The sequence below is a fragment of the Cyprinus carpio genome, chromosome B7 (assembly GCF_018340385.1).
Source record: "Cyprinus carpio isolate SPL01 chromosome B7, ASM1834038v1, whole genome shotgun sequence".
NCBI classification, from domain to species: Eukaryota; Metazoa; Chordata; class Actinopteri; order Cypriniformes; family Cyprinidae; genus Cyprinus; species Cyprinus carpio.
In genome coordinates this window covers 27,504,659-27,517,517 of record NC_056603.1, presented here as the reverse complement: position 1 = coordinate 27,517,517, position 12,859 = coordinate 27,504,659, and the positions used below count along the sequence as shown (strand labels likewise).

Sequence of the window (12,859 nt, the reverse complement as noted above, 5' to 3'; positions counted from 1 at the left end):
CATCGTCTTCCCTCTGCGCCTGCATCCCACGCTTTGTGCTTGGCCCTTTAATTATTGTATGCTTTGTCTTTGCTGTCCCTGGTCTTCAGGGGAAAGGAGGGCTGTAATATGCTATTCCTGCATTTAGAAGGACACTCTATCCTTAGTGTGACACTGATGTTTTCCTAAAACAGAGGAATCCTGATTGCCCTATCACAAACTAACAAACAACCAAAACTTCTGCATTGTGAATATAAACCATAAGTTGAATTACTATATAAAATATAGAGTCTTGAAAGGTTTGAAATATTTTGATTTTACATTCCCCTACGAAAGTGTACAGTAGTGGTACCACAGTACAGTAATGTATTTGATTGTTATACCATGGTACTATATTGGTTACTGACCAGTATTCAGCATTTTTTAAATTTATTTTATTAGGGCCTGAGCACCGATGGTGTGAGGACCCTATTGGAGTTGCTCTGTTTCTTCTTCTTCTCCAAAGTGAATCGCATTTTTAAGGGCCTAAAACATGCTCCAAAACTAAGGAAACTTTGCACAAGCGCCAGAACTGGCAATAATTTACATCTGATATGGGTTTCAGAAGTGGGTGTGGCAAAATGCCTCGATAGTACCACCTGTACACATTCAATGGAGTGCGCCTTGAGCTACGTTTTACATACATGTAACCAATTTGGTGAGGGTTATCATAAGACCTTTGTGATGTTAAATTGCGAAGATCTTGAGTTTTTTTTCTTTAGTTTTTTTTTTCTTGAGTTTTGCCCCAAATTTAACAAGTTTGATAAGAGTCCTGTCCTGAACACCTCTACATGCCAAGATTCGGTTATAGTCATAGTGCCACCTACTGTCAATAGGAAGTGACATGTTTAACACTCTAATGCACTATTAGCAACACAGTAAAATATGCCATGTTAGAAACTTTCTAAGTGCTAAAGCATGCTATTAATGGCATCAAACAGGAAGTTCTTATAACTCATGCATACAATGCCCAATCTGCCCCAAACTTCACACGTTTTATAAGAGTCCTGGCCTGAACACAACTAAAGGCCAATATTCAGTTAAAATTTTAGCACCACCTGCTGGCAACAGGAAATTACTTTTCACACTAACTTAAACATGCAATGTCTGATCTGCCCCAAACATCACATATTTGATAAGAGTCCTGGCCAGGGGGCAAGGAAGTCGACCGGAAGTTGAAGTCGGCCGCATGCCGCCATCTTGTAGCAGAACTTCACTTGCGTTAGCATCCCATTGACTCCCATTCATTTTTGCGTCACTTTGACAGCGAATAACTTTACATCTGAGGCGTTTAAAGACTCCATTTGTCCATTATTTATTTCTAAAGATACACGACAATGTATAAAGGGCTCCATTACCTTCTATGTTACATTATGGCCTCGTAGAAACAGTTTTTGCAAAAATAGGCTAACGATTGCGTCATAACCACTCGACTCTCTGTCGCACAGTAGAGAAATTACCGTACAGACAGGAGGAGAAGCTCGCGGGCAATCGGGGAGACGTCAAGAGATATGGCGTACTAGCGTTACATTTTAAAATACTATACAAAATAATTAATCAGAATACTTACTCCTGCTCACTCACACGCCAAAGAACTCCCCCGCTCAAACTCACCGTCTCTGCAAGATTAACGATGGCAGTTTGCACGCACAGCTACTAGAAGGTTTACATCTGTCAGACAGGTTGCTGACGTCATCAAGCTTAGTTTGAGTCTGCGCGTCAGAAACGGAAGTTCTAAAAATCGCTAAAAACGGGCTTCACTTGTCTCAATTGAGCTGTGTCCATTTCTTTTACTGTCTATGGTCCTGGCCTTAACACATATTAAGGCCAATATTCAGTTATAATTTATAGCTCCACCTGTTGGCAACAGCAAATTTTATGTTTTACACTAACTCATGCATACCATGTTCAATCTGCACCAAATTTCACAGATTTGATAAAAGTCCTGATCTGAAGAAATCTACATGCCAATATTCAGTTTTCAGTCATAGTGCCACCAGCTGGCAGTTGGAAGTTTGGCACATATAAATGACTTTGACATATTCCTCCTATATTTATCGCTTTAAATGCATATTGCCCACTGTTAGCTGTTTTCCTAAAGCCACTGGGTGGCGGTGAGCCCGGGTGCGAGGGCCCTTTCATCGCTGCTTGCAGCTTTAATTGGTGTATTTACTTATATAAAAATATATTTAATTGAAAATAGAGGAAATGAACGTGAGTAGTGGATTAAATTTGCTGTTATCTAATGGTGACTTTAAATCATCATCATCATTATTATTATTATTATTATTATTCTTTTAAGGATTTAATTAGCTTAATTTACTGGCTTCATTTGTGTAGTGCAGTATAGAGTAGACGGAAAGCCGATGGAATCGGTAAGGACCACTAGCTGGGATTTGAGCTCAAGTCACCCGACATGTAACAGCGCTATTTGTTCTGAGCAATACCCAAAAGGTTATCATCTCCAAGAAATTATTTAACTGAAATAAAAAAAAAAAATAATAATAATAATATTTAGTAAATGTCAAAATTATTTTTTTCATAATGTGCTATATTGCTTAAATTCACTTAGTTCACGTAGCAATTAAAATGATTTATTTTAGTTTTTAGTTTTCAAAACTGTATCATATTTTAAAATCTGCCAAATATTAGTGCATTCCAAATGGGTGATTCCTTCAATTATATTATGGTACTGAATGATTACTATATTCATGTACCATGAAATCTACATGGTACTCCAAGGTACGTGTAATGCTTCCAAGGTGTTATTTCCAAAAAACATGTTATTACCGTGATACTTCATGATGCATTATGTTATTGTATTGTTAATGTTGGCAGTGCTATTATATTAGTGATGTAGAATATTTTGATGAGGTTAATGTACAAACTGTTGCTGTTGTCGAATGTGTTGTAGGTGTTATGAAATTTTAAGCGTGAGACAGTTCTTGGTCCTCCTTGCTGAAAAATGTGTCCTTGCTGAAAAAAAGTGCAGATGACTTTCAGACGCATCATGCAAACATCTCCCCCAACATTTGTAACGCCTCCTTGTCTTTGATAGTTCCTCTTTGTTACCTGATGCATGGTTTTAGAAGATGAAAAGAGATGAGGCAACATCAAAACACAAACAACAAAGTTGTTGACAAAGAAAAGGGAGGGGGAAGAATGTAACAAACATTGGTTAGGTCTTTTGTGCCTTGCACAATCAAAAGGGAGAGGGGCAAACACGAGAGAGAGTAAAAGAGAGAGAGAGAATCAGTCAAGCTTCATTTCTTGTGTTCTCTCAGAAGTGAGAAGAACAAAGAGAGAGAACGTCTTTTGAGATGAACCTCTCCGTTACGCAGAGGAGTGGGCCACGCTTGGAGATAACGACTGCTCTGCCATTTGTATCAGCAGCTGATGTGTTAATAAGAAAAAAGAAACTGAGTGAGAAATACAGCTTACCTGTTTTAATGTACCGCAGAAGGACCCGTCTGGTGCTTCTTATACACACACTGGATGAAAGAAAGGCAAATAACAGCTGATTCATCTTATTTTGCCTTTAATTCTTGCTACACTTATTTGTTTCACCCCCAATGTCACAGTGTCGGTTTCAAATACCCATAATGCTCAGCACTGCATTTATTTCTTAGCGCTGGTGAAAACCTGAGAAGTGGGAGCAATGGCAACCAGGTCAACCTTCAGATGCCCCTCTCCATCTCAGCCTCTCTCTCCCAGACAAAGAGAAATAGGCAGTGGGCTGATGTATTTTAAAAAGATTCCCTGACCTGTGGGTGCATGGCTGAGTCTATACTTAATGGACAAGCCATAGTTTTAGAATGTGCTTTGTATAGCAGATTTTTACCAATGCACTATTACATTTAAAGGACACCCACATATACACTCGTGCTTATGGGGGCAACAGAGGGCATCAGTGTCAGTCCAAGGTTTCGGCCAAGGTGTTCTGGGTAATTCGCCTCTGTGTGAAAAGCAATGAAGTTTTGAAGGTCAGAAAATGCAGGTGGTATGGGGGTATTTTCAAGTGTATATATGTCCATCCGTTTGTGTTTGTGTTTGTCTCGCGATGGAGGTGAAGTTATACATTGTACATATCGTTGCAGATAGGACACAATTGTATGGTTAATGGCACTAAAAGGTTAATGGTGCATCGCATTAATAAACCCTAATCTAAACCTAACCAATAATGTTAATAAAACTAAATGTGAGATAAAACTGCATTTTCTGCAACTGTGTCATTTTAGCTGGCTTCGACAAGTCTTTAAGTTCCCTTAGCGAATAGGTCGTGTTTCACAGGACTCATATACCAAGTGCTCCACTTTGCAAGTGCAGTCATGTACCAGGTGAGCTATCAAGCAAGTTTACTTTATCAGAAAAGTCAAACATATGTAGCTGTTTTCAATCAGGCACTATGGAAAAAGTGTTTTAAGGTCATAACATCATAACGTTTGTATTAACCAGTCTGCCCCATAATCATAATTTGTGAAAAGGCTTAAAAGTTGTTGTTGTTTTTTTTACTACCACTAGTGTTCATTTCATGTGGAAACTTCAGAAATGTAGAGGGCGAGACATTTTTTTTTTTGTCCCCTAATGAGCATGGGTTGATTATGTGCACACACCAGGATGTAGTGTATAAGGGTTTGAAATTTAGTCATATAGATGACTTCAAATTGATATAAACCTACAGTGCCTCCCAATGTGGACTGTAATATTAATATCCAACTGGCAAGATTTACCTACAGGTGTTGGATTACTTTATCAGCACTGGCAAATGAGGGAAACCGAATCTGGTGTCAGTTCAAAAGGCTGTTGAAACCCTTCAGAAAACTGAAAACTATCAGCAGGAAGTTTGTGATTACTGCTGGAGTCATAGTTAAATAGGTTTGAAATGCTTAATATCTGTTTTAAAATGACCACAGTGGCTAACTTCAGTTTCATTCCCTGTTAACACGGAATACATAAAAATTCAGAAATCCCATTACTCAAAAAATGCTTGTCACCCCTTAATTCTTTTCTCATGGTGTGTATCATTTTGACACAATTTGACACTTACAGTTTAAAGCTTTTATTTAAAACAATGTAAAAACATAATTTGAAGTCAAGTCTGTGCAGTGAAATTAAAATGAAAAACAAAGCAAGCAATCGTTCAAAATATGGATTCATAGTGTTTAGGGAACTGAGCGCTCTTATTGTCTTTTAACATTAAATCTCCACCCTTAGATCACAGATTTTCTCTCTGGGCTCCTCAGTATGCGAGAGAGCCAGGGGGCCGTTTAGGGCCTGGGCGGGGTGAGGGCTAGAGCCCTTCCAAGCCCCCGGGTGTGTCGCCGCTGTTTATGATGTGCTCGTAATTAAGCGTGTGCTGGGCTGGCATTGAAGTGGACACAGAGGAACTGTAAGGGCTGCAGGAAGATAAATGAGGCCAGCAGATGTAATATCTCTGGACTTATGGGACTGCCCCACTGTTGAAGACTGTCAGGAGTGATTATTAATGTATGATATCCCCACCACTGTAATGAGCACGTAAAAGCAAAGAGCATGAACACACATGTACATTTATACACTGCACACACACATATATGTGCATATGTTGTTTATGGGCTTGAGTAGGCTGACGGGAATATAAAGCCTGGAACACAGTCCCTATTTTGTCAGAATAAACACAGCTGCCGCAATAACTCAGTTTAATGCCAGTCCTTGATGCACAAAATATCATAGAGAGGGCATGTGTCACCACATTGATATATAGAATCAGTTAACTAATTTTAGCATTAGTGTATAGTGCTTTTAACAAATTCACTTATTTTATTCACCCCATTTGAGCATAACAATTTTATACAGTTATTCTTGTCCTCGTTTGTTTGGAAGATTTGTTTTCTCAACAAGCCTAAAACATTCTTTCAATGTCTTTAAAAACATTACATCTAATTAAGGCTGCACATTAAAAATCATATTGTTATTACATTGACAAGTATTGCAGTTGCGATTTTTAAACTGTAATATGGTAAACATTTAATGGCATGGTGTTTTGTTAGATAGTTGTAAAATAAGAAAAAAATACATAAAATCACATTATAACTGGCCCCAGTGTATACAAACACCACAGACTAGCAAGCATTTCCTTTTGTTTACAAATTACGTTTTGTTCAACATCTTGCTGCCAATAAAAATAATCTTTCTTTAATCTGCCTACGAAGACCTAATTAAAATAATAATAATAATAATAAATTACACAAAAAAGATTTCTATTATTATAAATGTTAAAGATTCCTGAAAAAAAGTCACAAAAATTTTAAATAAAATAAGCATTGTTGTTTCAATATTGAGAACATTAATAAGAAATGTTTCTTGAGCAGAAAATCTGCATATTTAATTTGACACTAAAGACTATGTAATGGTTGCTGTACGTATAGTAATGGCTGCTGAAAATTCAGCTTTGACATCACAGGAATATTATTATTATTAGGGGTGCATGATAAATATCAGCCGATAATTAATGCGCATCTCGTCAGTAAAGCCAGTTCTCTAATCAGCGGTAAATTCCATCAGGTGCGTGATTTCACATAGAGCAGATGTTACTACACGGAGCCGTTGTTAACTGACAAGCTGCGCAAATCCATGCTGATAATGAACTTGGATTTGCGCAGCTTGACAGTTAACAACGGCTCTGTGTAGTAACAGCTGCTTATCGGCCGATATTTATCGTGCACCCCTAATTATTATTATTATTATTATTTTAAATGTAATAAAATAGGATAGTTTGATTGAAATGATATTTCACAATAGTCAGTTCACAATATTACTATTACTATTATTTTTACTGTATTTTTGATTAAATAAATACAGTCTTGGTGAGCAAGAGACTTTGGAATATGTTCTATAACTGTATTAAAATGTATATTTTATTTATACTTTCTGTACATATCTTAAGTACAGTTTGTCTTAAATAGGAATAGGCTGTTTATTGTATGCTCACAATAGAATACAGACAAATACATGCTGCCTTTCACTTTGAAGCAACTGAACTCAATAAATAGACATTAATTTTTGGTTACTTGTTACTAAGTGCTTTCACATCGTAACAGCCCGCTATCATGTAAACGTTTCCAGGCAGACTTACCTGCTGCTCACCCTGACTCTGGGAAGTTTCGTGAGGCCAGCCAATCAGATCAAAGCTTGTGATTTTGCCAAGTGGTTGTCGTTGTTGCATGCAGTAGGCCTACTGTATTTATCAGTTTGTGTGTGTGCTGTCTGAGGTTTGATACCATTGTCAGCTTTTAATGTTGTGATTGTGAAATACTTTTTGCTGCATGTTTATGTGCACACACACACACACTCACTCACACACTCGCAGAGTTGCAGAGGTGTGTATCTCAGTGGCAGTGTCTGTACTGATCTCCTGCTGGATACTGACATCAGGTCTCAGGAGACCTGTGTGGATCTAGACTAGCTGGAATCAGCCTCGACTGTATTAAAGGGGAATTACATGACACGGTAGCTACACGAGTGCTTTATCTACTGGCTCCTGCTTCTCAACTACACACACATAGAAACACACCTCCAGGCACCCTATGGGTCACACTCACTCAAATGTCACTCTGCCAGTGCTGTCCAAATAGCAGCGATAAAATGGAGCGGATTAGAGAAAGAGAAGGACAGATGAGTGGCAGAAAGCAAGAGAGAGGAAGAAACTGCAGCAGTGGCTGTTTAAAATGTATTTTGATAAGTCTCATTAAAGCACAGGGCTGTGTTGGATAGCGCACAGAGAACTCGGTTTGAACATGCAGATGGATTAATTGATAAATATTGAGTCCATTACATGCAAGCTTCTGCTTCAGTCACTCAGCACAGAGGAGAAGGGGTGGAAGGTTTGGAATCGCTCCCATTTTTATCTCCCTTCTCCACACACACACACACACACACACACACACACACACACACACACACACACACACACACACACACACACACACACACACACACACACACACAAGGCAGAGTGTTTACTGTTTCACCCTACAGTCACCAACAGATGGTGATGCTATGGGCAATCGCACAGCTTTACGAGGGAAGAGAGAAAGAAAATGCCTCTCCTCTATCATCAATAGACAGTTAGTCTGACACCTCAGCCTCCACTGCATCTCTCTCTGATCCGTCTATCTGCCTTCATATTTGTGACAAACCACAGCCTTAAAACACAACAGGACAACATGCTGAGATAAAGAGGACTTTTTGATTTCACAGCTCACTCGTAGTGGAGAATAACATTCAAAAGAAATGCTTCTGTCTCCTTCTTTGCCCTCTACTGAAATGCAGTGAGGTTCAGTCATGCTGGAATATGGATACAAGTGATCAGTGAGTCTGAGCTGTGTATGATGAGGTCTAAAACATCAGTTTTACATTATTAGAAAAATATATAATATATTGGATAAAACAAGTTGATAATTTGGTCCCTTGTTGGCGAAGCTATTTTACAACTGTAGCTTGTAAACTGTAGTTACAGTTTAGCCACTTTTATTAGCAGTAGTTTGTTGTGCAGCTTTGGTTATTATTATTATTATTATTATTATTATTATTATTATTATAAAGCAACTACTGCTAATAAAAGCAATAACATTTTAAAAATAGACACTTCTTTTAAAATGGATTTAAAAGGGATTTTAATATTTTTTATTTAGCAAGGACACATTAAATCAATAAAAAGTGACAGTAAAGACATTTATAATGTTACAAAATATTTTGGTAGCACTTTATTTTACAGTCCTGTTCCACATGTACATACTATGTACTTGTTATAGTTATTAAAATAACTGGTAATAACTAGGTACTAACCCTGAACCTACCCCTAAACCTAACACAAACCCATGTAGTTGCCTAATGTTATCAGTAGTCTTACAGGTAGGTACTGTAAGTACACTGTAAATACAGGTAACAACATGTACTATAAAATAAAGTGCATCCAAGGTTTCCATTCCAAATAAATAATTTTCTTTTGAACTTTCTATTCATCAAAAAATCCTAGAGTATCATGGTTTCAAAACAACAAAAAACGTTTTCAAACAGCAAATGAGCATATTCAGAATTTCTGAAAAATTGTGAGAATAAGACCTGATGACTATTGAAAATTAAAAATTAAAATTAATGACCACTAAAAATTTAGCTTTGCTATTACAGAATTAAAATATATTTTAAAATATTTTAAAGTAGAAGACAGATATTTTAAATTGTAATAATATTTCACAATATGACTTTACTATACTATTTATTTATTTGTTCGTTCATTTGTTCATTTATTTATCATTTTAATTTTGGTAACATGGCCTATAAATCAATCATCTTAGAGATTTTGGATGTAGAAAGGCCAAGGACAACACATGGTGTAATAATGGTGTTTAATTGAGGCTAAACACAGATGCAGTTTGAAGTAATGGTGCATGAGGGTGTCTCCATCTAAGAGCTGCTGGGCTTTAAAAATGTTGAGCTGGATCAGGGTCGACTCCTCAGGTCGCCTCTTAGTCATGGCTGCTGCTTGACGAAAGAATGCAATCGAATTTCTCACCCCCTCCCTCATAACAACACGCTCACACACAGTCACCCAGATAACCCCAAACTTTCTCTTTTCAAACTTTTCCCTCCTGTCTTTCTCTTCCTGTTTCTCTTCCCGTCTCTCTTGCCAAGCCTGTGAATCTGTGTCTCTGATTGCTATGCATTGTTTAGTTTCTTTCATTAATGCTGTGTGCCAGTCCTGCTCCTCAGATGAACAATAGCAGCCCTGCTGCAACGGATCAATAGCAGATTGCTGATAGTGCCCCGTCCATTCGCTCTCCAGATTACATGATAAATGGTCTGGTCCATGTGTTTTGACACCCTTTCGTTCTTGTAGGGTCTGGGCCCCGGCACCACAGCCTCCTGCGAGCCCCTTGACAGTAGCCTGGCCTGAGAGGAGAACAATGAGTAAAAGAAAAGGAGACGAGAAACAAACTTCCAAATTGGCAATCTACAGTGAGGGCCGCTCTGTGAAGGGGGCCTGCGTCTATCAGCTGCTGGTAATTGTTGCTAAGAATGAGTGGAAGAAAGAGAGCTCTGGAACATTTGATGCACTGATGAGTCGCTGGCGAGATCACTATGAGGAGATGTGTGGGAAATGTGTAGGTTTGTTTTCGAATATGTGTCAGCAGTCACATCCTTACTGAAAGATGGAAAGCAAAACAGAGAAAATAGATCTGTGAAATGCAAAGTTTGGCTTTTACCATTGTTGTGTTTTTCCACAGTCACGGTGTTTACCTGTCTGTCTGTCTGTCTATCTATCTATCTATCTATCTATGTGTCTGTCTGTCTGATTGTCTGTTTATCTGTCTGTCTATCTATCTCTGTTTGTTTGTCTGTATTTCTATATATCTTTCTATTTATCTTTCTATATATATTTAAAATGTGATGTTTTTTGTTGAAATAACTTTCTTCTTAGTTTTGTATATGTTACACCTACTGTTGTTAAATTAATGTTTATTAATTAAACAATAATTTAATTAATTAAGGGGTAGTCATGGCCTAATGGATAGAGAGTCGGACTTTTAACCCGAAGGTCGTGGGAGGAGTGAATAACCAGCGCCCTTTACAATTGCAGGGTATTTTTATTAAATATATAAATATGTAAATGTATTTATAGTATACAAAGCATCAAAATAAATAATTTCAAATGCATTTTAGAGTATTTATTTTTCACTAAAGCACCTTTCTGTATTCCTGCTGATCTATGTGTTTGCCTGTCTCTCTATCTGTCTGTTTATTTGTCGATCTGACTGTATCTAGATCTAGCTAGTCTTGACAAGCTGTGATCTAGAAAAATATAAAACAATATTACAAAATATAAAGAGTTATTTTATTTAATTAAAGTTACACTGACCGTAACCTGTATATTTTGGAATTCATTCATTCAGTCATTAATTCATATTTTTTTACTTTAAATTTAGCTTTTAGATATACTTTTTCTAACATGCCCCTTGCATTGTGCTCCATGATTAGTCTAGTGGCCAGCTGTAGTGGAGACATGTTTCTCCTATATTACAAACAAAAGCTGTCCTATTTATTAGAAACAGCAACAGAGGAAAAAAGTCAAGGACACAAAAAGTGTGACAGAGAAAAAGTTAATTTCCTCATTGACACATTGTCCTTTATAATAAGTGAAGGACAGTATTTCTTTTTTTCTTTTTTTTTTTTTTTTTTTGTCAAGACTAATGACCCCCACATATGGCGTGTCGCCCATTTTAAAAAGAAACAAACAGCCTCTGGCCGCGAGTACATGAGGCAGGAACTTAACCCTGTCTCTGCTGCTTCACCTGTTTTCCAAAAATGAAATGTTCCATTTGCTCTGCAGTCAAGCTCCATTAATACCTCCTAAAATTACCTCAAGGAGTCGATGACTGTGTCAGGGTCTAATATCGTGGGATTATCAATGCACACTCAACATCCTGGTACTCTCTTTGCTTTCCGAGTTTTCTGATGCTAGATGGTCTTTGTTAAACTGGGAGAAAAGCAGGTATCACTCTCCCTTTCCCTGATCTGCCATTGTTTCCATCAGGAGAGGAAGATTTATGAAGGAGGAGAAGGGGGCCTCCATAACAATGTAAATAATTCACCTCTGTCATCTGTTCAGAAATATTGCACAGATCCAACCTCCTGTCTGTCCGCCCTCAGCCAGTACGCCGCAGCTCCAGGCACTTTGACAGACGGACATCTGTAGCTCCGATTGTGAAGCTGCCAATAGGACTGAGGTGCTTCAAAGGCAGGAATCACAATGACTGCAGGCTAATTCTCTCATTCATTTCAATCAAGTTCAATGCCGCTGTGACCTCCGGATTATGAGCGCGGTGTATAATTCATCCCTGCATGCTTTGAGAGGGTTGTTTGATGAGCGTGTTTATCAGGGAGAGGGATTGTGTACCGCCGTGGTGATCTGGACTGTGAAGTGGGTTTGTCAGGTGTTGCTGCTTGGTTTTGTAGATTGTGGTCGTGTGAAGGCTGCAAAATTTTGGATGCCAAAAACCATCCTCTAAAATATCATTCTTTGTGTGTACACACAGTTACTCCTGAATTTGTAATGAAAATAGTCATAATCATATTAGTCTGTTCAGGTTTGATCAGTAAAGATGACTAACCATTGTAAGAGATAGGGATGCACGATAAATATCGGCCGATAATTAATGCACATCTCGTCAATGAAGCCAGTTCTCCAATCAGTGGTAAATTCCATCAGGTGCATGATTTCACATTGAGCAGCTGATTAGAGAACCGGCTTAACTGACGAGATGTGCATTAATCATTGGCCGATATTTATCGTGCACCCCTAGTAAGAGAGTTTAGGGCCAGCTGACAGAACAGTTACTTGCTCTGTGTTGCCGGTTTTCGTAGTTTTTTAAATTTGTTTAATTGTTAATGACCTACAAACATTTTGTCTTCCATGACAAATCGAATGTCAAAACATCATCAAGAAAATAATAATAATAATAATAAAAGGTAATGTAACTAGGTTTGGTAATGTAGGCTAATGGGGACATGGGCTATGTTTTACCAAAATTGTCATTGGATATTTTCGAAGGAAGGCTTGTTTACATAAGTGCTGTATTTTACACTTTTAATAATGTCTTTAACAACTAGTTGTTAACATTTGGTTCTGTACATAGTATACACATTTAATTTAAATATAATTGCCACTACCTGCATTTTTTTCAGGAGTGAATTCAGCTGTAAAACACAGTTGTCTGTCCTGTAAATAAACTGTGTATGTACAGACTGATATTAAGCACTCGGAGGAGGGGTGACAGCCATATTTAGCTGCAGTGTGTACGTG

The 12,859-nt window shown here is 37.8% G+C and overlaps 1 long non-coding RNA gene across 2 annotated transcripts in view; it reads left to right on the top strand.

Moving 5' to 3' along the window:
* Positions 1-12,859, top strand: part of LOC122137994 — a 46,707-nt gene that overhangs the window by 14,233 nt on the left and 19,615 nt on the right. Inside the window, exon 2 of one of the 2 annotated variants that reach the window (XR_006155214.1) lies at positions 9,896-10,058. The exons of the other annotated variant lie outside the window; for it this stretch is intronic. This is a non-coding gene — a long non-coding RNA (uncharacterized LOC122137994). The remainder of the gene's footprint in view (positions 1-9,895; positions 10,059-12,859) is intronic. 2 annotated transcript variants of the gene reach the window in all.